At 41.9% G+C, this 23,392-nt stretch overlaps 1 pseudogene across 1 annotated transcript; it reads right to left on the bottom strand.

Annotated features, from left to right (window-relative positions):
- Positions 1-3,478: 3,478 nt before the first annotated feature.
- On the bottom strand, positions 3,479-21,401 carry LOC117657012 (uncharacterized; annotated as a pseudogene). The gene is made up of 4 exons (XR_015732001.1): positions 20,335-21,401; positions 16,592-18,898; positions 6,656-6,726; positions 3,479-5,647 (listed from the first exon to the last, which is right to left on the bottom strand). The product of XR_015732001.1 is annotated as an uncharacterized LOC117657012 (transcript).
- Between the last annotated feature and the right edge of the window lie 1,991 nt (positions 21,402-23,392).

Here is a 23,392-nt window from a genome sequence, read left to right as displayed (position 1 = left end):
GGCTTAGGACCCGGGTACTTGCGGGACCGCCTACTACCACCAATAGCCTCCCACCGGCCGGTACGCTCCCATAGAGAGGGGCTCCTCCGGGTGCCGTCAGCCAAACAATGCCGACTGGCGGCCCCCAGGGGGAGAGCCTTCTCTGTGGGGGCACCTACTATCTGGAACGAGCTCCCCCCAGAGATACGGAGGATCCCGGATCTGCGCACCTTCCGCCGCGCCTTAAAGACCTTACTATTTCACCAGGCCGGCCTGGCCTAATTTTCCCCCTCTTTTATAAAAGATTTTTAAAATTTTAAATATTTTTTAGTATTTATATATTCAATTTTAAATTGGTTTTAAAAGTTTGGGGTTTTAAATTTGTCGGGGCCAAAATTATTTAATTTGATTTTATTCTATTTTTTAAATTTTGTATTGTATGTGTTTTTATTGTTTGGCTGTGCACCGCCCTGAGTCCTTCGGGAGTAGGGCGGTATAGAAATCTAATAAATAAATAAATAAAAATAAAATCATAAAAGTTGATAAAGGTCTTATTTGTAGGTGCAGCCTTAAACAATTGCCACAGGGTGGTTACATCTGGCTGGCGGGGTCACCCTGGAAACACAAAGGACTGGCCTGTGGTGACTTTGCCAGCAAAAACGGAGCTCGGGAGGGACACACAATTGAGGAGTGGTGTTGAGGTGGCCACACACCCCCTGAGGTCAAACACAACCCTAATGTGGCCCTCAATGAAATTGAATCTGACATCCCTGCTCTAGAAGTTGTGGGTGCTCCATCAGTGGAGGTTTTTAAGAGGAGATTGGGCAGCCAATTGTCTGGAACGGTATAAGGCAGGAGTGTCAAACTTGATTTCATTGATGGCCGCACCAGGGTTGTGTTTGATCTCGGTGGGGGCGGAGTGGACGTGGCCAGGGTGGGCGTGGTGAGCACAATGTCACTCGTGTCAGGGGCGCCTGTGGTGGCCCAAGCGCTCTGCCAGAGAAAATGGGCTCCTGAGCTCTGTTTTCAGCTACAATGGCCTACAACCCTCACCCACAAAATAAAACACAACAGAACTGGTAGTCAAAAAATTTTGAACCCACCCCTGTATCACTCCCACCCAGTAGACACCCCCCCAGCCACACCTACCCAGGTTTTGTCACTCACCTCCTCCCTCCCTCCCTCCCTCCTTCCCATCCATGTTTTTCTTTTTTTCCTCTCCCCCCCTTTTTCCTTTCCCCCTTCTCTTTTATTTGCCTCTCATTCTCTCGCATCATTTTCTCATTTCTCTCTTTCTCCTCTTTTTTCTCTCATTTCTCTCTCCCTCTCTTCCCCTTTTTTCAAATTTGTTTCTTTTTACTCTGGAGCCACGGGCTGCCAACACCCAGCCTACAGGAAAGGCTTTGTTTGCTATATTTTAAATTATAATAAACCTCTCGATCCTAAGTGAAATGCTTTATGGTGTGCTGTCTGTTCAATTGTTAAGTGCAATTATGCTTAATTAAGTTTTTTTCCCTGACAAGGGTCTGTGCCCCCTTCTTCTTGGTTCCATCAGTGTCCAATAGCCTTCATTTTTGATGTTTTGTGAAGGGCTTTCAGGTTTGGCATCTCTCTGGTGTAGTTGCGCATTCCGTTTGCAGGCTGTCTTTGATCCTGTTCATTCCAGATTGAGAACTCTGGTTCCTGTCTCCCCGTCATCCCCCTCCCCTTCTTTGCCCATTCCCACGCTCATTCCTTACTTCCCTAATTGCTTCCCCCCTTCCTTGCATTTTATGGCAGGGTGCCAGTGAAGCAGAGTATGCTGGAGATGGCAGGCCTGACACGAGAGTTTCAACTTGATTATTCCTCAAGAACCCCCAGGAATTTTCTACTGTATTGCATTTTTCCCTGGTCAGCAACTCTTGATGGCTAACAATTCTGCCCTTTGACAGAAACCAATAGAGGCACTAATGCATGTTTCTCAAGATGCTGAGTTAAAACCCAGCCACTTGGACCATCTGGGTCTCTTGGAGATCTTCAGCATGAGTCCTTCTCTATCCCAGGCAGGAGCTGCTGCCCCAAAATTAGCTGTTCTCTCTTTTTGCAATCTATCAGACCAGTAAGGAAAAATTTCTGGCTCTTTGCACTTCTGCAAAATGACAAGATGCCCTGATCAAGTTTTTCTAGAAATGCTTCCTTCTCCCTGCTTGCTGGGGGTTGCTCTGGGGTGGGGGGAGAAGAGGGAGTCAAGGAGAGGAGAGAAAGTACCCTCCCTGTCAAGCACCAGGGAAATCAGAAGATCCAGACTGTTCAAATGGGTATAAAGATTTCTTACAAGCTTAAAATCTCTGCAATAATCTGAACAACAATCAAAGCAATTTGGCAGTATGAGAATTCCAGTTGATGTTGCGGTGTTATCAGACACAAGGAATGGGTGTCCACGTTCCCTGTGTGGAGTTCTCCCTGTTTGTGGCCTCCAAGAGGAGCCAAAGCCGGTGAAGCAAAGAGGGGCGCCCTGTGAGGTTGCGGAGTTACAGCTGTCCTGCCTGACTGGGGGTTCTTTTTCCCTCTCAGCCATAGTAAGAAGAAGAGACAGCCTAAAGATGGATGCCACAAAGTTGGGACAACCGAGGAACAACTAAGTCTGGTACTGGAGTGAAGTAGGTGAACAGGGATTGAAACTGGGGGAGAGAATTCCTTTTTGCCTTAAACTTAACCCCAAGGAACAATTTAAAACTATTTGCTCAGAACTACTTATTAAAGGGATGATGAGTAAAGACCAAGATGCCCATGAAAGGGAGGAGCTAACAGAAGAAATGGAGGAAATGATTGCCCCGAAGAACCAGAGAACAAAAGAAGACGTTAAGGAGGAGATAACAATGAAAATAACAGTAACAGATGAATTAAATCAGGGGGAAAATATATTAAGAGAGTTGAAAAGAGAATTGGAGATACAGGAAGATACTTTTGAAAGGGAGATTGGGGCCCAGGTAAAAATTTTGGAAACTAGGCAGTGGAAGAGAGTAGAGGTGGGAGAAAAACCTAGATTGACCTGCCAAGAAGTAGATGCAGACTGAGATAAAGATTCAAGGGAGGAATATGGGAGGCAAGCAAAAAAAAGCAGAGCAATTAAAGTACTGAAGCGGGCAAGAGACGATGGATAAATGATTTTTCTTTTCTTTTCTTTTTTTGCTTTAATTTATATGCTGCCCTTCTCCGGAGACTCAGGGCGGCTTACAATGCGTTAAGCAATAGTCTTCATACTTTTGTATATTTATACAAAGTCAGCTTATTGCCCCCATAATCTGGGTCCTCATTTCACCTACCTTAGAAAGGATGGAAGGCTCAGTCAACCTTGAGCCTGGTGAGATTCAAACTTGCAGTAATTGCAAGCAGCAGTTGTTAATAACAGTGCTTAGTCCACTGTACTACAGGCTTTTTGTTGTTGTTCTGATTTGCTTTTCTTTTTCTCACTCTTTCCTTTTGTTTTTTTAGGTAAGTGACACGACTAGAAGCTAGGTACGGCAGAAATAAAATGTCTTTTAATATAGGCTTACATGATTAAAAGTTAGAATAAGAGATAGAAATAAGAGAAAGGGGAAACAGTGTATACACTGTTATATCATAAAAGAAAAGCAATTAGAGAAAACATGGAATAACTGAACAATGACAGAGTGCAACTTAATATGTGTATTATTATTAGAAATATAAAAGTTGGTTGAAACTTGGAAAAAAGCAATTTGGAAGTAGATATGAGTCAAAGAAATTCAAGGTGGGCTGGATTTAAACCTCCTGTGGGCATGAAGGGACACATTACGGATGGCATGTTTGATCCCTGCTGTCACCATGAATTCCAGGCATAACGAAAATGACGGCTGCTTCCACAACACAATCATGCGGCCCAGGGATCCATGTCCTGCCCTCTTTTCCCAAAATAAGGTTCAGTGATCTCCACCGCTTAATAACTCACACATTCATTGACCAGATTTATCAGGGAGAGAAGGGGGTGGGGGTAGTTAAGCAAAGCAGTCTCGTTTATGATTGCAACATAAAACCCTAATTGTGATTGCAACATAAAACCTTAATAGATAGGCCCCATTACCCTTATATCTCAAGGACTACTTGTATGTAGTTGGGATTGTATGTAGCTGGCATTCAAAAGGACACCAAGGTAGAAGATGGAAACTCCAATCGTGGGAATTCAATAATCAATGTAAAAAAACACCACCCAAAAGCCTTCTTGAAGAATTCCACACTTCTGCAAAAGGAAATATCATGAAAGTTCTGCTGATCACCAGAAACAGCTCCTCTGTGTGAGTCCTCTGGTGTGTCACCAGATCGGAATTATTACGGAAACATGTTCCCCATTCTGAACATTCATACGTTTTTCTCACGTGTGAATCCTCTGGTGTCTTATCACACTGGAAATACGACTGAAACTTTTCCCACACTCAGGACATTCATACGGTTTTTCTCCTGTGTGAGTCCTCTTGTGTCTTATCACACTGGAAATACGACTGAAAGTTTTCCCACATTCTGGACACACATATGGTTTCTCTCCAGTGTGAGTCCTCTGGTGTGTCATCAGGTTGGAATTCTTACTGAAACATTTCGCACATTCTGGACATTCATACAGTTTCTCTCCTGTGTGAATCCTCTGGTGTGTCACCAGGTTGGAATTATTACTGAAACATTTCCCACATTCTGAACATTCATACGGTTTTTCTCCTGTGTGAATTGTCTGGTGTTTTCTCAGACTGGAAATATGACTGAAACTTTTCCCACATTCTGAACACACATACGGTTTTTCTCCTGTGTGAGTCCTCTGGTGTGTCACCAGGTTGTAATTCTGACTAAAACATTTCCCACATTCTGAACATTCATAAGGTTTCTCTCCTGTGTGAGTCCTCTGGTGTTTCACCAGGCTGGCATTATTAATAAACCTTTTCCCACATTCTGGACATTCATAGTGTTTCTCTCCTGTGTGAGTCCTCTGGTGTTTCACAAGGTTGGAATTCTGACGGAAACTTTTCCCACAATCTGCACACTCATACAGTTTGTTCTCTGTGTGAGTCCTCTGGTGTCTCACCAGGTCGGAATTATTACTGAAACATTTCCCACATTCTGAACATTCATACGGTTTTTCTCCTGTGTGAATCCTCTGGTGTCTTATCAGACTGGAAATATGATTGAAACTTTCCCCACATTCTGGACACATATACGGTTTCTCTCCTGTGTGAGTCCTCTGGTGTGTCACCAGGATGGAATTCTTACTGAAACATTTCCCACATTCTGCACACGCATACAGTTTGTCCTCTGTGTGTGTCCTCTGGTGTGTCACCAGATTGGAATTCTGGCTGAAACTTTTCCCACATTCTGGACACACATACGGTTTCTCTCCTGTGTGAGTCCTCTGGTGTGTCACCAGGTTGGAATTGTGGCTGAAACTTTTCCCACATTCTGGACACACATACGGTTTCTCTCCTGTGTGAGTCCTCTGGTGTCTCACCAGGTTGGAATTATTACTGAAACATTTCCCACATTCTGAACATTCATACGGTTTCTCTTCTGTGTGAGTCCTCTGGTTTTTCACAAGGCTGGAATTATGACTGAAACTTTTCTTACACTCTGGACGTTGATATAATTTGTCCTGGGAATGAATCCTTTGGTGTCTCATTAGGCCGGAATTCTGGACACACGTGTGGTTTGTCCTCTGTGTGAGTCCTCTGGTGTGTCACCGGGTGGGAATTCCTACTGAAACATTTCCCACAATCAGGAGATGCAAAGGATGTCTCTCCCATATGAGTCTTCTGGTGTATTACCAGGGTGGAATTGTGACTGAAAAGATGTGAAAAAAAGAAAAAAGTATACATTACAATAAGCAAACATGCCACAATAAAGAATAACCTCTTGCATTAGTTATGATTTATTTGACACATTTGTATCCAAGTTCAAATATCCATTCAGTCATGAAATTACCTTTTCCACTTTGGTGATTCACAAATTCTTAGCAGCAGAAAGGCTTATCATTAAATACAGTATATCTGGAAATGCTGGGGATAGATTGTACAGTTGTAAATATATGCACACAGAGAGAAATGCAAACACACACACCTATAACTATGTACGTGGAAAATCCATGTGTTTTTAGCCTGAAAATTATCCCAAAATGGTTACAGTTGAACCTTCTGAACTAACTTTAGAGGTGTGGGTTTTTACCTGATGAAATGATACCTAAACCCTCTACAAGATTTGATGTACTAATTTTGCCCACTTACTGACTGCAATTCGGACTGGCATCTGTGTCAGTAAGTAGTCCAATCATTAAACATGATGTCATATCAAAATGCCAACTTTCTTCTGTTCCTCTGCATTTATTATGCAAATCGGTGTGGGTTATTAAAGGCAATTTTACATGACTGTGACTTCCAACATCCTGCTGACATCTTCACTGATTTTGCTTGTCAAAAATTAGCTGGGAAGGTCACAAATGAGGACCTTGATTCTGAGATAATACAACCATTGTAAATCTGAATTGCAATTGCTGCAACTCCTTTTCCTGCACTTTCACAACCACTCTGGTGACATCCTAATTCAAGTAGTCTTCACTTACTGACTGGAATTGGGACTGGCATATGTGTCAGTAAGGAGCCCAATCTTTAAGCATGGTGTCATATGACAATGCCAATTTACATACCATGCTTGTTGGCTTTACAGAAGGGGAATGCCATGAAAGCAAAGGTGGAAAGACACAGAGAAATTCTGTGCCTTAAACCGACAGAATTTGGAGAAAAACTGAAAATTGGAAAGGGAAGATGGTAATGGAATAACTAGATCAGCGGTTCTCAACCTGGGGGTCACGACCCCTTTGGGTGTCGAACGGCCATTTCACAGTGGTCGCCAAAGCCCTCTCTCGCCACCCCCCCGCCTTCACTCACCCTCTCTCTCTGCTCTGTTGGATCGCCGGCCATTCGTTTACCCCGCCCACTCCCAATCTATTCCTGCCTCCGATGGCTAGAGAAAAAAAACTGTTTAAATTCCTGCCGCGGGGCTTCAAAGGGCCGCCCTATAGCCAGTGGTGCAGCCGAACCGTTTGTTAAATTGCTGGCTTCCCCCGCCCCTCCGCACCACTATTTATTGCCAATAAATAGTGGTGGGTGAGGGCAGGCGAGCCAGCAATTTAACAAATGGTTCGGTGTTTTTTTGTAATTTTATTGGCCTGCGGAGCTTCAGCATAAGCTAATTAGCCCTTGCTTTGATTGGCTCCCGACCCCCAGCTGATTTGCTCTCAGCTGTTTTGCTCAGGGCTCTGCTGCTTGCTTGGAAAGAGTGCAGATTTTTTTTCCCCCCTATCTATGCTGAAAAATGAAACTGAAACTGCTTTGCTGTTGCTGCAACTTGGAAAATTAGGCAGGCAGATTTCTTTTCTTTTTCCTCACCAAAAAAGGTAGGTGCAAACAACGGGAAATTTAGGGAAAAAGGGGATTTTAAAACACAAAAGAAAAAAAGCTCTATTTAACTAGGGAATTGTAATAATTGAGATACTATTAATTGTATATTGTGTTGAAAGCAGAAATGGTTAAGTTGTGGTTTGGAGGAATATATGGGGGAAATTATTTGGTTTATTATTATTGGTAAATATAATTAATTGATTTGTAAGAAATTGGATTGCATGGAAATAATTGGAATATTCATGTTCATATTGATTAATATACAGAAAAGGTAGTTATATAACTAATTGATTTATATTAAAATGTTGAATTTATATTAAACAACTGTAATATTACATAATTAACCAATGTGAGGATGGATATAAAAATAGATGACAATGGGAAGGGGTATAATATAGAATAGAAGGGAAAAATTGAATTTGATTAAGATTAGAGATGAGGATGAAGGGTAATATTGGTTTTTTACAAAAATAGATGAGGAATAAATATGGCAAAAAGGAAATATAGAAATTGTAAATTTAATTGAAATGACTAAACACTGTTTAAATTTATGAACCGGCCAAATACTCTGTTCAAAGAAAATACATTGTATGTTTGTATGTGTGTTTCTAATTATTGTTATTTATTCATATTTGTTCTCTTTTATTCTTTAAAGTTTAACAATTCATTCTTTATCTTAATATCTTTATATTTGTTTGGGGTTGGCTTTCTTCCCTTTCATCTTTTTTATTGTACAGCAATCTTTCTCCTCAAACCTACCACCTCTCTCTTTTCTTTCCTTCTTACTTTCTCTTCCTCCCCCTCTTCTTCTCCTCCCTACTTCCTCTTCCTTTCTCCTCCTCCTCCTCTCTTCCTCCCTCTCTTACCCTCACTCCTACTCTAATTTCCCTTCCCTTCCTTCATCCCTCTCTATTGCTGTATCCTTTTATGCATATGGACTACTCAGAGGGCTGAAAAAGTTATTTCTGACTGGTCCTCGCACTTTTGACCAGTCCTCGAACTTACGACTGTCCTCACATTTTACGTTTTTTGCCCTATCTTGTCACCATGGTGAAGAGAAGCAGTTGTGAAATGAGTGACACGGTTGTTAAGAATGCTACAATGGGCATAAATGATGACCAGTCATAACTGCGAAGACCGGTCAAAAGTGCGAGGACCTGTCAGAGATCACTTTTTTCAGCCCTCTGAGTAGTCCCTATACACATAGCCATGGCCACCAGGTCACATGACCAACTAGCCATGCCCAGTCACATGACCCCCCCAAGCCACGCCCACAAAATAAGCCACGCCCACAGAACCAGTAGCAAAAAAATTTACAACCCACCCCTGGTTGGGAGTCACCACAACATGAGGAACTGTATTAAAGGGTCGCGGCATTAGGAAGGTTGAGAACCACTGATGTAGATGAGAAATGAGAAAAAATGAATTTCAACAAGGGCAAAATAACAAAGTTGACAGAAGTGAAAGGGGTCTGAATGCTGTCCGAATGCGCTGAACGTGGGTTCCTATTGACACAGAAATAAACTCCTAAGAACTTATTCATGTGAACAATTATGTGTATTTCAGTCTGCAAAAGGACTCAGGAGGGAATTCGCTCAAATGTTTTCATCTGTTTTTTAAAAGTTGGGGACACTGAGAGAGGAAATGGTGAAAAAATCCCTTTTGCCCATGAAACTCCTCGCTTGCCAGGAAAACGACATGTCAATAAAATCACAAGGCTTTATATTTCATATATATATATATTTCATATATATATATATATATTCTTAAAATCTCCCAGCAGAAAATCACAGGCAGCAACTTTAAATCCTGGAGAAAAAGGATAATAAAAGAATTTGGGGGAGAGAAAGAATCTGCAGCAGGAGCAGCCCTCATGTTTCATTCCTGTCCCTTCGCTGCTTCCAGGCCCTGCAGGAACCCAAAAGGCTTCTCCTCCGACCTTCCCTCCACTCACCTCCCAGGAGCCGCTTCCGCCCTCCGAGCAGCACAAGGGGCTCCGCCGACGCCTCCGTCCTCCTCCCGTGGGTGACCCGGAAGAGGAACTTCCTCTCTCCTCCTCCTCTCTAGCAATCTAATAATCTATCGTTCCCATTCGTTCGAGCTCGGCCTCTCTCCCTCCGGTGTAATGTCAATACTTGCGATGCCGCTGCTGTTCTCTTATTCTCTGCTATGTTTCTAGAGCGCCATCTAGTGTCATAAGGTTGATAATCACCCTCGTCCTATCTCTACCCTGAAGCGTTTGCAAGAGTCAGCCATCAAGTCTTATTGGACTCCCACCGAGCACAGAAACAGCTTTCGTCCATGACAATCTATGCTTTACCTTCTCTTTCAGGTCTCCCAAGAGGGCAGACTCATTTTCCCTCTTGCTCCAACTAAACCAAAGGAAAACGTCCAAGGAGGGGAAGGACTATAATATCCAACCTGAAAGTGCACCTCCCTTGGGGGCTGGTGAAGATTGTTCCAGCCAATTTTACATCTGGGGGCGTGCAGGATAAGTCTTGGAAAGCTGCCTTGGCAATTGATTAAAGCTGTAAGAGTGAAGCTGTTGAATGGAAGGCTCTTGAGTCAAGCCCTTCTGTCCTTTGGGGTCTGGTAGGGATGCCCTCATTGTCACTCCAACTCAGCCAGGAGATTCTTTTGCAGGAACTGAACCAAGGAAATCATCCGTGGAGAGAACACAATGTGCCATCAGGCAGGGACAAAGCGCACCTCCCTTGAGGCTCTGTGAAGTCTATTCCATCCAGTTCTTTCTCTTGGGGATGCAGGATAACTCCCCAAAACTATATTTGCAACTGAGGGAAGCTTGAAGAGTGATGCTTTCCCCTATTCACAAGATTAGGGAGGTGCTGCATCATAAAAGTTGATAAAGGTCTTGTTTGTAGGGGAAACCTTAAACAATTGCCACGGGGTGGTTACATCTGGCCGGCAGGTCTGACATCCCTGCTCTACAAGTTGTGGGTGCTCCATCAGTGGAGGTTTTTAAGAGGAGATTGGGCAGCCAATTGTCTGGAACGGTATAAAGCAGGGGTGTCAAACTCGATTTCATTGATGGCCGCACCAGGGTTGTGTTTGATCTCGGTGGGGGCGGAGTGGACGTGGCCTAGGTGGGCAAGCACGATGTCACTCGTGTCAGGGGCACCTGTAGTGGCCCAAGCGCTCTGCCAGAGAAAATGGGCTCCTGAGCTCTGTTTTCAGCTACGATGGCCTCCTACAACTCTCTGCCAACAAAAACAGCCTTAGGGAGGACCCACGCACGGCCCTCGCAAGGTCTGTTTTCATTGGCAGAGGCCCCGAGGGCCAGTCCGCTGTTTCGAGGGCAGCCCTGTGGGCCAGATCTAAGCACCCCGTGGGCCGAATCCAACCCCTGGGCCTTGAGTTTGACACCCCTGCTTTAAAGGCATGTTTTCCATATAAAATAATGCTTAAACAATGGGAGAATGTGTGGACAAAAGATCTAAAATTCAGATTAAAATAAAATGATATGGTAGTGAGATGATAGCAGTGTTCCAATATTTGAGGGGCTACCACAAAGAAAAAGGGGGTTCAACCTATTTTCCAAAGCAGCAGAAGGTGAGACAAGAAACAATGGATGGGAACTAATTGAGGAGGAAAGCAACCTAAAACTAAGGTAAAGTTTCCTGATAGTGGGAACAATTAATCAGTGGAATGGCTTCCCTTCAGGAGCTCAGGGTGCTCCATCAATGGAGGCTTTCAAGAAGAGACTGGACTGGACAGCCATTTTTTGAAATCGTATGGGACAGGGTTCTGCAACCTTAAACACTCAAAGGGCCACTTGAACAGGGGTGAAATGTTTGCTACCAGTTCTGTGGACGTGGCTTGGTGGTCATGTGACCAGGTGGGTGTGGCCAACTTGACATCACTCTCTATTAGAACCAGGAGCTGTACATTTTAAAGCACATTTTGCCTCTTCTGAAGCCCCCAACGCTTTGAGTTTCCCTCCGCCACCCAAGCGAACATTGGAGCATTCTCTTGCCCCACTCTCCATCCCAGAGTGTCGCGCATTCCCCTCCCCGACCATTCATCCATAGAAACCAGTGGTGAAATCCAAAAATTCCTTCCTCTTCCTTCCTTCCTTCCTTTCTCTTCCTCCCTCTCTCTCCCCCATTCCTCACCCCCACCCCCAGATAATAACTAAGGAAATTCGGCCACATTCTGTCTGTCTCTGGAAAGATACCAAAATAAACCATGCATTGCAAAAGGAGTGACTGTCAGGCTGTTAGAGCACAGCGCCACGAGGTTGCCTCGAGGGGAGCAGACGGAGCTGAATCTCTCTCTCTCTCTCTCTCCCCCCGACTGCAGCAGGAAACAGCAGGCAGCCCTGTCTCTCATCTCTCTCATCCTTCTCTTTCTCCCTCTCTTTCTCCCTCTCTCTTTCTCCCTCTCTTGTTTGTGTGTGTGGGTATGTGTGTGCGGCGTGTGTGTGTTCCCCCTTGAACCATTTCCTAAAAAACGGCAAGGGTTGGGTTTGTTTGGGGGTTTTTCGCTGATCTTGTTCTTGCTTCTTTGGGTGCCTTTTACCGTATGATTTAAATCAAGAGTCATTTCAGGTTCCTAGATAAATGAAGCTCTTTCGTCCCCCTGCTGTGGTTCCCTGATGGCTGGCTGCCCCCACTCACTCCTCACCTGTCCTGAGAAGGGCGACAGTGGCAGATGGAGACTCACTCTGTATTCCAGAGTGGAAACGAAGCGCCCCTCTACTTGCCTCTTTTTCCAGCCCTTGTTAGGAGATGCGCAAACTTTCTCCACACCTGGACACTGGCTGGCCTGCCCGGCTGCAGCCAATGCTCCGCGTCGTAATGGACTTCAGGAGGAGGAGGAGGGGACCCTGTCTCCTCCATTGTGCAGCATGCTAAGTTTAAGTGCAAAAGCAGTAAACAGCCATGGAGGCGGCGAGAGGAATATGGGGACTTTCTCTGCCCCGAGACACTGGCTGGGGCGCATCTCCCCAGAGGAGCAATTCATCCTAGTGACTAGTCTCTCCATGGAGAGGTATCCATGGAGAGATCATGGGTTGCCTGCAATTCCTTTGGGGCTCAGCACCTCCTGCCCGGGACCCTCTGATCATCTGATCTGCAGGGAAGAATGTGGGGCAGGGAAGGCAACAGGAGGACTGCACAAAACAGAGGGGCAAAGAATGGCGGCTGGGGATATCCAGGAGAAAAGCTCCTTGATGTGGATGAGTAACGGGAAAGGAACTCTGGAGGATCCCTCCCCAAGAATTCCTCTCTCCAGGGAGGAGAGGTCTCTGTGGATGAGAATTGCAATCCTTTCTCCAATTTGGCTGCTTGCTCCCATGCCTGCTGGGGGTTGCTTTGGGGGGGAGGGAGAGAGGGAGCCAAGGAAAGTGCCCTCCCTGTCAAGCACCAGGGAAATCGGAAGATCCAGACTGTTCAAATGGGAATAAAGATTTATTGCAAGCTTGAGATCTCTGAAAGAATCTGAACAACGATCAAAGCAATTTGTAAGTATGAGACTTCCAGTTGACATTGCGGGGATATCAGACACAGGGAATGAGTCTCCACGTTCCCTGTGCTGAATTTTCCCTGTTTGTGGCCTCCAAGAAGAGCCAAAGCCGGTGAAGCAAAGAAGGGCCCCCTGTGAGGTTGTGAGATAAAAAGAAGAAAAGGGAAAAAATTAGCAAAGATTCTTAATGTGGATTACAAACAAAATGGATACTTTTTCAGGCTGCTGATTGGAATTGTGGATTGTAGAGAGACATCTTCAGAAGAAATAAGATCATTTCAACGCTGAATTTTTGTTTTGGAAAAACCTTGAATCCGGATAGCGATAACAGCCTTGAGAACTTCTGAGGAGGGTTTGTCTGTCTGTAAGGCTTGATGATAAAAAAAAAAAAAGAACTACAACACAACTTTAAATTGGAATAATACTAACCGAGAAAGAATAAAATGGCGCAGGAACTTATGGAAATGATGAAAATGATGCATCTATCACTGAAAACGGAAGTGAAGGAAATAATTACAATGTTGCATGGAAAACTGAACCCGATGATTCAAAAATTGTGTTAGAACACATTCAAGTTGACAAGAAAATAACGAAGAAGCAAGAAATAGAAATTGAAAATAAAGAGGAAGACAAGAGCCTTGGTACTACAGTGGTTTAAAGCACCCTGTTATTAACACAGCTGCCTGCAATTTACTGCTGGTTCGAATCTCTCCAAGGCTCAAGGTTGACTCAGCCTTCCATCCTTTCTAAGGTAGGTTAAATGAGGACCCAGTTTGTGGGGGCAATAAGCTGACTTTGTATAAATATACAAAAGTATGAAGGCTATTGCTTAACGCACTGTAAGCCGCCCTGAGTCTCCGGAGAAGGGCGGCATATAAATCAAATTAAAAAAAACAAAAAAAAAAACAAAAAAAAGACGAGACTGACTACGAAAAATTAAATGATCATGTGGGTAGTAAAAATAAAAAGGAGAAAGTTAAAGAGTACATTGGGATTAACAATGGAAAAAAACAGAAAGGGTGGAAAGAGACAAAGAGAGAAGAAAGGGTGGAACAGAAAGAATATAAAAAATTTAAAAGATTACAATGGGATTAACAGTGGGAAAACAAGGAGGAGGGAAAAGGGATGGAAAACTATGGGAAATTCAGGGCAAAAAAGAATTGTCCAGGATTTTAAAATACTGTACAAAAAGATTACACCGGGACTAACAGTGCAGAAATAAGAAAAAGGGAAAAGAGATGGAAACCAGGGAAATACAGGGCAAAACAGGAGGATTCAGGATTTTAAAGCACAAAAAAAAAAAAAAAAAGAAAGAACGAACGAAAGGGGAAGAAAAATAAAAAAAAAAGGGAGAAAGAAATGAAGAGATATATGCTGTATACACTTAGAATTGAAATATGAATTGAAGTAAGATTTGTTAGAAAAAGATGAGTTTGTGATATTAATTAAGTAATATAAAATAATGGAAAATTATATGGATATATGAATGAATTGAAATACGTTTTAGAATATGAATAAGTTTAAATAAGATTTTAAATTTCACTGTTGGAACTAACAGCTGGAATATTTTTAAATTTACCGAAAACTCGAACAACTGGAATATCATTAACTGCATATTTGGAATCTAATTAAAAAAGAAAACAGTTCAAAGTATGAACTAACTAGGTTGCAGTGAAAATAGAAATGATTAAGATGTTTGAAGAGATACAAATATGTATGTTTGACAAAGTAATTGAAAATTAGAGACAAGATTCAGGAAAAGCAATTTGATTTATTATTATTATATAAAGAGAAAGATTGTTATATAATTAACTGATTTTTATTAAGATGATGGATTGTATCATTTGAAATAAGATTTAAAAAAATGTATAAAACAATTTGGTTTATTATTTTTATAAGAAATGCATGATTGTAATACTACATAATTGATTTTTACTGAGATGCTGGATTCTATTATATTGAAATAATTTATAATTAAAAATAGTGATTATATCAAGGGAATATAAGGAAATATCAGGAATTACATTATGTGGTGAAATTTGAAATTGAAGGGGTTTAAAATAGAGATGAATGGAAAAATTGAATTTGGTTAAGATTAGTGATTAGGATGAAGGGTAATATTGGTCTAAAAAAAAGAGTTAGAGAGGATAAATACTAAGGCAAAAAGAGAAAATATAACTTGTGTTGAAATGACTAAAAATTGTTTAAATTTGTGAAATGGCCAACACTCAAAAAGAATACATTGTATGTTTGTTTGTCTGTTTGTGTAAAAAATAAAAAAAACTCTGATTAAAAAAAGTTGAATTTTAAAAACAAAATAAGATGCTTTATAAGGAAGAAATGAGTGGAACTTTGAAGGAGATGGTGTTACTTTTTCAAAACACAAAGGACATCATGGAGAAAGGATTTAAGGAGATTATGGAAAAAATGGAAAATACCATAGGAGGGATGATGAGTAAAGACCAAGATGCCCAGGAAAGGGAGGAGCCAACAGAAGAAATGGAGGAAATGATTGCGCCGAAGAACCAGAGAACAAAAGAAGAAGTTAAGGAGGAGATAACAATGAAAATAACAGTAACAGGTGAATTAAATTGGAGGGGAAATATATTAAGAGAGTTGAAAAGAGAATTGGAGATACAGGAAGATACTTTTGAAAGGGAGATAGGGGCCCGGGTAAAAATTTTGGAAACTAGGATTGAACTGCCAAGAAGTAGATGCAGACTGAGATAAAGATCCAAGGGAAGAATAAGGGGGGCAAGCAAAGAAAAGCAGAGCAATTAAAGTACTGAAGCGGGCAAGAGACGATGGATAAATGATTTTTCTTTTTTGTTATTCTGATTTGCTTTTCTTTTTCTCTCTCTTTTCTTTTGTTTTTTTAGGTAGGTGACACGACTAGAAGCTGGGTAGGACAGAAAGAAAATGTCTTTTAATATAGGGTGACATGATTAAAAGTTAGAATAAGAGATAGAAATAAGAGAAAGGGGAAACAGTATACACTTTTATATCATAAAATAAAAGCAATAAGAGAAAACATGAAATAACTGAACAATGACAAGACTGCAACTTAATATGTGTTTATGATTAGAAATATAAAAGTTGGTTGAAACTTGGAAAAAAGCAATTTGGAAGTATATAAGAGTCAAAGAAATTCAAGGTGGGCTGGATTTAAACCTCTTGTGCGCATGAAGGGACACATTACGGATGGCATGTTTGATCCCTGCTGTCACCATGAATTCCAGGCACAATGAAAATGACAGCTGCTTCCACAACACAATCATGCAGCCCAGGGATGCATGTCCTGCCCTCTTTTCCCAAAATAAAGTTCAGTGATCTTCATCGTTTAGTAACTCACACATTCATTGACCAGCTTTATCAGGGAGAGAAGGGGGTGGGGGTAGTTAAGCAAAGCCGTCTCCTTTAACAGTGATTGCAACATAAAACCCTAATTGTGATTGCAACATAAAACTATAATAGATAGGCCCCATTACCCTTATATTTCGAGGACTAATTGTATGTAGTTGGGAAATTCTGGCATTCAAAATCTGGAGGACACCAAGGTAAAAGATGGAAACTCCAATCATGGGAATTCAATAATCAATATAAAAAATACCACCCAAAAGGCTTCTTGAAAAATTCCACACTTCTGCAAAAGGAAATATCATGAAAGTTCTGCCGAAAACCAGAAACAGGTAATTAGCCTTTATCAAGGCTGTGAGTCCTTTGGTGTCTCATCACGTTGGAATTATGACTGAAACTTTTCTTACACTCTCGACATTCATACAATTTGTCCTGGAAATGAGTCCTCCGGTGTGTCATTAGGCCGGAATTATGACTGAAACTTTTGCCACAATCTGGACACTCATACGGTTTGTCCTCTGTGTGAGTTCTCTGGTGTGTCACCAGGTCTGAATTATTACGGAAACATTTCCCACATTCTGAACATTCATACGGTTTTTCTCATGTGGGAATCCTCTGGTGTCTCATCACACTGGAACTATGACTGAAACTTTTCCCACACTCAGTACATTCATATGGTTTGTCTCCTGTGTGTGTCCTCTCGTGTCTTATTACACTGGAAATACGACTGAAACTTTTCCCACATTCTGGACACACATACGGTTTTTCTCCTGTGTGAGTCCTCTGGTGTGTCACCAGGTTGCAATTCTGACTGAAATATTTCCCACATTCTGAACATTCATACGGTTTCTCTCCTGTGTGAAAACTCTGGTGTGTCACCAGGCTGGCATTATTAATGAACCTTTTCCCACATTCTGAACATTCATACTGTGTGAATCCTCTGGTGTATTATCAGACTGGAAATATGACTGAAACTTTTCCCACAATCTGGACACTCATACGGTTTCTCTCCTGTGTGAGTCCTCTGGTGTATCACGAGGGTGGAATTCCGGCTGAAACTTTTCCCACATTCTGGACATTCATACGGTTTCTCTCCTGTGTGAATCCTCTGGTGTGTCACCAGGTTGGAATACTGACTGAAACATTTCCCACATTCTGAACATTCATAAGGTTTCTCTCCTGTGTGAGTCCTCTGGTGTATCACGAGGGTGGAATTATGACTGAAACTTTTGCCACAATCTAGACACTCATGTGGTTTGTCCTCTGTATGAGTCATCTGGTGTGCCACCAGGGTGGAATACTGACTGAAACATTTCCCACATTCTGAACATTCATAAGGTTTCTCTCCTGTGTGAGTCCTCTGGTGTGTCACCAGGCTGGCATTACTAATGAACCTTTTCCCACATTCTGAACATTCATACGGTTTTTCCCCTGTGTGAATCCTCTGGTGTATTATCAGACTGGAAATATGACTGAAACTTTTCCCACAATCTGGACACTCATTTGGTTTCTCTCCTGTGTGAATCCTCTGGTGTATCACGAGGGTGGAATTCTGGCTGAAAGTTTTCCCACATTCTGGACATTCATACGGTTTCTCTCCTGTGTGAGTTCTCTGGTGTTTCACAAGGCTGGAATTATGACTGAAACTTTTCCCACATTCTGGACATTCATAAAGTTTCTCTCCTGTGTGAGTCCTCTGATGTCGCACAAGGTTGGAAGGGTGACTGAAACTTTTCCCACAATCTGGACAGTGATACGGTTTCTCTCCTGTATGAGTCCTCTGGTGTATCATGAGGGTGGAATTCTGGCTGAAACTTTTCCCACATTCTGGACATTCATACGGTTTCTCTCCTGTGTGAGTCCTCTGGTGTGTCACAAGGCGGGAATTATGACTGAAACTTTTCTTACACTCTGGACATTGATATAATTTGTCCTGGGAATGAGTCTTCTGGTGTGACACCAGGTCAGAATTACTACTGAAACATTTCCCACATTCTGAACATTCATACGGTTTTTCTCCTGTGTGAATCCTCTGGTGTCTTATCAGACTGGAAATATGACTGAAACTTTTCCCACACTCAGTACATTCATATGGTTTGTCTCCTGTGTGTGTCCTCTTGTGTCTTATCACACTGGAAATACGACTGAAACTTTTCCCACATTCTGGACAAACATATCGTTTCTCTCCTGTGTGAATCGTCTGGTGTGATACCAGGCTGGAATTACATCTAAAACTTTTCCCACACTCGGGACATTCATACGGTTTCTCTCCTGTGTGAGTTCTCTGGTGTTTCACAAGGCTGGAATTATTACTGAAACTTTTCCCACACTCAGGACATTCATACGGCTTCTCTTCTGTGTGAGTCCTCTGATGTTGCACAAGACTGGAAGTGTGCCTGAAACTTTTCCCACAATCTGGATACTCATACGGTTTCTCTCCTGTGTGAGTCCTCTGGTGTGTCACCAGGTTGGAAGTGTTACTGAAACATTTCCCACATTCTGAACATTCATACGGTTTCTCTCCTGTGTGAGTCCTCTGGTGTTTCACAAGGTTGGAAGTCTGACTGAAACTTTTCCCACAGTCAGGACATGGAAAGGATGTCTCTCCCATATGAGTCTTCTGGTGTATTACCAGGGTGGAATTGTGACTGAAAAGATGCGGAAAAAAGAAAAAAGTATACATTACAATAAGTAAACATACCACAATAAAGAATAACCTCTTACATTAGTTATGATTTATTTGACACATTTGTGTCCAAGTTCAAATATCCATTCAGTCATGAAATTATCTTTTTCACTTTGGTGATTCACAAATTCTTAGCAATGCAAAAGCTTATCATTAAATATATCTGGAAATGCTGGGGATAGATTGTACAGTTGTAAATATATGCACACAGAGAGAAATATAAATACACACACCTATAACTATGTATGTGGAAAATCCATGTGTTTTTAGCCTGAAAATTATCCCAAAATGGTTACAGTTGAATCTTCTGAGTTAAATTTAGAGGTGTGGATTTTTACCTGATGAAATGATACCTAAACCCTCTACAAGATTTGATGTAATAATTTTGCCCACTTACTGACTGCAATTCGGACTGGCATCTGTGTCAGTAAGTAGCCCAATCATTAAACATGATATCATATCAAAATGCCAACTTTCTTCTGTTTCTCTGCGTTTATTATGCAAATCTGTCTGGGTTGTTAAAGGCAATTTTACATGACTGTGACTTCCAACTTCCTGCTGACATCTCCACTGATTTTGCTTGTCAAAAATTAGCCGGGAAGGTCACAAATGAGGATCTTGATTCTGACATACTGCAACCACTGTAAATCTGAATTGCAATTGCTGCAACTCCTTTTCCTGCACTTTCACAACCACTCTGCAGACATCCTAATTCAAGTAGTGTTCACTTACTGACTGCAATTGGAACTGGCATCTGTGTCAATAAGGAGCCCAATCTTTAAGCATGATGTCATATGACAATGCCAACTTACATACCATGCTTGTTGGCTTTACAGAAAGGGAATGCCATGAAAGCAAAGGTGGAAAGACACAGAGAAATTCTGTGCCTTAAACCGACAGAATTTGGAGAAAAACTGAAAATTGGAAAGGGAAGATGGTAATGGAATAACTAGAGGAAGCAGGACTGGGTGAACAGAACTCTCCAGAGGGCATTTTATTCCAACAACTGAAGCCACTTTGGAGCTCAACCAACCTGCCTCTTGTGCACATCAGTCTCTCTTCCCCAAAATGCTCTGCAGGCATTTTGGCCAAGACATCCCAGGCCTGTCACTTAACCTGAAATGTTCTTATCTTTCTAAATACAGTGCATTCAGAAAGTATTCAGACTCCCTTTACTTTTGTCAATTTTCTTATGCGGCAGCTTGATTCTACAGCTGTTGAACTTCATTTTTCATAGGCAGCAACTTTATATCCTGGAGAAAAAGGATAATAAAAGAATTTGGGGGAGAGAAAGAATCTGCAGCAGGAGCAGCCCTCATGTTTCATTCCTGTCCCTTCGCTGCTTCCAGGCCCTGCAGGAACCCAAAAGGCTTCTCCTCCGACCTTCCCTCCACTCACCTCCCAGGAGCCGCTTCCGCCCTCCGAGCAGCACAAGAGGCTCCGCCGACGCCTCCGTCCTCCTCCCGTGGGTGAACCGGAAGAGGAACTTCTTCTCTCCTCCTCCTCTCTAGCAATCTAATAATCTATCGTTCCCATTCGTTCGAGCTCGGCCTTTCTCCTTCCGGTGTCATGTGAATACTAGCGATGCCGCTCCTGTACTCTATTCACTGCTTTCTAAGGCGCGAGTGTTGCTTCTTTGTAGAGCGCCATCTAGCGACAGAACGTTGAAAATTTGCAAGAGGCTTTTATGGATTCCGTCCTTCCTTCGGTGCCATCAAGTCTTATTGGACTCCCACCGAGCACAGGAATAGCTTTTGTCCATGACGATCTACGCTGTACCTTTTCTTTCAGGTCTCCCAAGAGGACACAGTCATTTTCCCTCTTGCTCCAACTAAACCAGAGGAAAGCGTCCTAGGGAGGGGAATGACTATAATATGCAACCTGAAAGTGCGCCTCCCTTGGGGGCTGGTGAAGATTGTTCCAGCCAATTTTTACATCTGGGGGCTCTAGTCTAGCCCTAGTCTGTCCCTCTCTGGTAGGGATGACCACATTGTCACGCCAACTGAGCCAGGAGCTTCTTTTGCAGGAACTGAACTAAGGAAAGCATCCCTGGGTAAAACACAATGTGCCATCGGGCAGGGACAAAGCGCACCTCCCTTGAGACCCAGTGAAGGCTATTCCTTCCAGTTCTCTTTCTTGGGGATGCAGGATAACTCCCCAAAACTATATTTGTGGCTGAGGGAAGCTTGAAGAATGATGCTTTAATACCTTAATTCCCTTAATTAATTAAGGCAATATATCAGAAACAAGCAGCACAAATAATAATTAATGGAGGTTTAACAGGTATTTTTAATATAGAAAAAGGAACAAGGCAAGGTTGTCCCTTGTCTCCATTATTGTTTATTTTGACGCTGGAAATCTTACTGAGTAAAATACGTGGGACAGATACAATAAAGGGAATTAAAATTAGACAGCACGAGTATAAGTTACGAGCATTTGCGGATGACCTGGTTGTTACCTTAGCCCAACCAGCACAATCGATTACAGCCTTGATGGATATAATTAACTCAAATGGACAAGTATGTGGTTTTAAAACAAATACAGCTAAAACAAAGATAATAGCTAAAAATATGACTAGAAGCCAAAAAGAAGAGATAGAAAGAGTAACAGGATTTGAGATAGTAAAGAAGGTTACATATTTAGGGGTTTATATCATGATCACAAATATGAAACTATATCAGTATAATTATGAACCGTTGTGGCAAAAAATACAGAATGAGATGGAAAAGTGGAAAAAATTACAATTGTCTTTGCTGGGAAGGATAGCTGCAGTAAAAATGAATGTATTACCAAGGTTTTTATTTCTTTTTCAAATGATACCTATATTGAAAAAAGATGAAAATTTGAAGGAATGGCAGAAGGGCATAAACAAGTTTGTTTGGGCAGGGAAGAAACCGTGAGTAAATCAAAAGATAATGCAAGACACACGAGAAAGAGGAGGTCTTAAAATGCCCAATTTAAGATTGTATTACGAAGCCGCTGCCCTCTCAGCAGTTACTGATTGGATAAATTTAACGGAGGAAAGGATATTAAATATTGAAGGATATGGTCTGGTCTACGGCTGGCATGCTTATTTACTGTATGACAAGAAAGTAGATATGACTTTTAAAAGTCATATATTAAGGAATGCTTTATTGCGTGTCTGGAAAAAGTATCAATACAAATTAAACGATAAATTATCAATATGGACAGTACCCAGACACGCGATAGAGAACATAAATGTGGAGCAAAAACAAAATGAGATTACATACAAGGAACTCCTTTGTAAAGAAGGAGGTAGATTACAATTAAAATGTATGGAACAATTAAGAGAAGAAGGAATAATTAGAACTTGGTTTCAGTATGGACAGCTGCAGGCCAGATGGAGAGAAGACCAAAAAATTGGTATTGTGCAACAGGATGAGAATTTGATAAAACAAATAAGAGATAAAAGTCAAATGCATATAAAAAGGTTGTACAATGTATTAGTGGAAATAGATTCAGAAACAGAGCTAGTCAAGGACTGTATTTAGTTTTACGTTTGTGAATGCTATACCCTGTGCTTGTTCTGGGAAGTCAAGGGAGGGGGTTGGGGGGGAAGGGGGAGGGGGAAAGGGTGGGTGGGTGGGTGAGGGAGGAGGGATGGGAGGGAGGGAGAAAATGTTTGTATATTCTATAAAACTTTTCAGTTAAAAAAAAAGAATGATGCTTACCCCATTTACCTTCACAAGATTAGGCAGATGCTGTATCATAAAAGTTGATAAAGGTCTTGTTTGTAGGTGCAGCCTTAAACAATTGCCACAAGGTGGTTACATCTGGCTGGCAGGGTCACCCTGGAAACACAAAGGACTGGCCTGTGGTGACTTTGCCAGCAAAAACAGAGCTCGGGAGGGCCACACAATTGAGGAGTGGTGTTGAGGTGGCCATGCCCCCCCTGAGGTCAAACACAACCCTGATGTGGCCCTCAATGAAATTAAGTTTGACACCCCTGCTTATAGGAAAAATAAGAGGGAAAAGTGGAATGGCTCATTAAAATAAGCCTTTTGCTTGTTTATTCACAAGAAAGCGACCCCTTCCCTTCCCAATCAGGCACTTTCCAGAAGGAATGGCATGATGAATTAAAACCTATCTGTACTTTTCAGCATTCATGAAAAGGGCTGCAGGAGGCTGTCCAGGCCCAAAACGGGGACTCCAGAGGGCTCCAGGAGGCCATTCTTGACTCAGAAGGTTATAAAAGGGAGGAAAGGTTAAATATTTTACCTTTCAGGCTTGCAGGATTCTGCTACTATAGCCTATGCCAATAATTTATAATTCTAGTTCTAGTTTCTTGATCTGGTCTCTCTCTCATAAGGTGATCAAGTAGATCAAGTAAGTATTAAAAAAAAACAAAATCAGAGAAATGTACACCTCTTTATTTTTATAAGTGTATAAAACAATGTGTGTGGAGCTGTGGTCTTGTGTCACGCCCACCATGGCC

This window comes from Pantherophis guttatus, chromosome 2 (genome assembly GCF_059756535.1).
Source record: "Pantherophis guttatus breed Tessera chromosome 2, ASM5975653v1, whole genome shotgun sequence".
Classification (NCBI taxonomy): Eukaryota; Metazoa; Chordata; class Lepidosauria; order Squamata; family Colubridae; genus Pantherophis; species Pantherophis guttatus.
The sequence above is the reverse complement of the archived record's forward strand: the minus strand, read 5'-3'. Positions and strand labels throughout refer to the sequence as shown.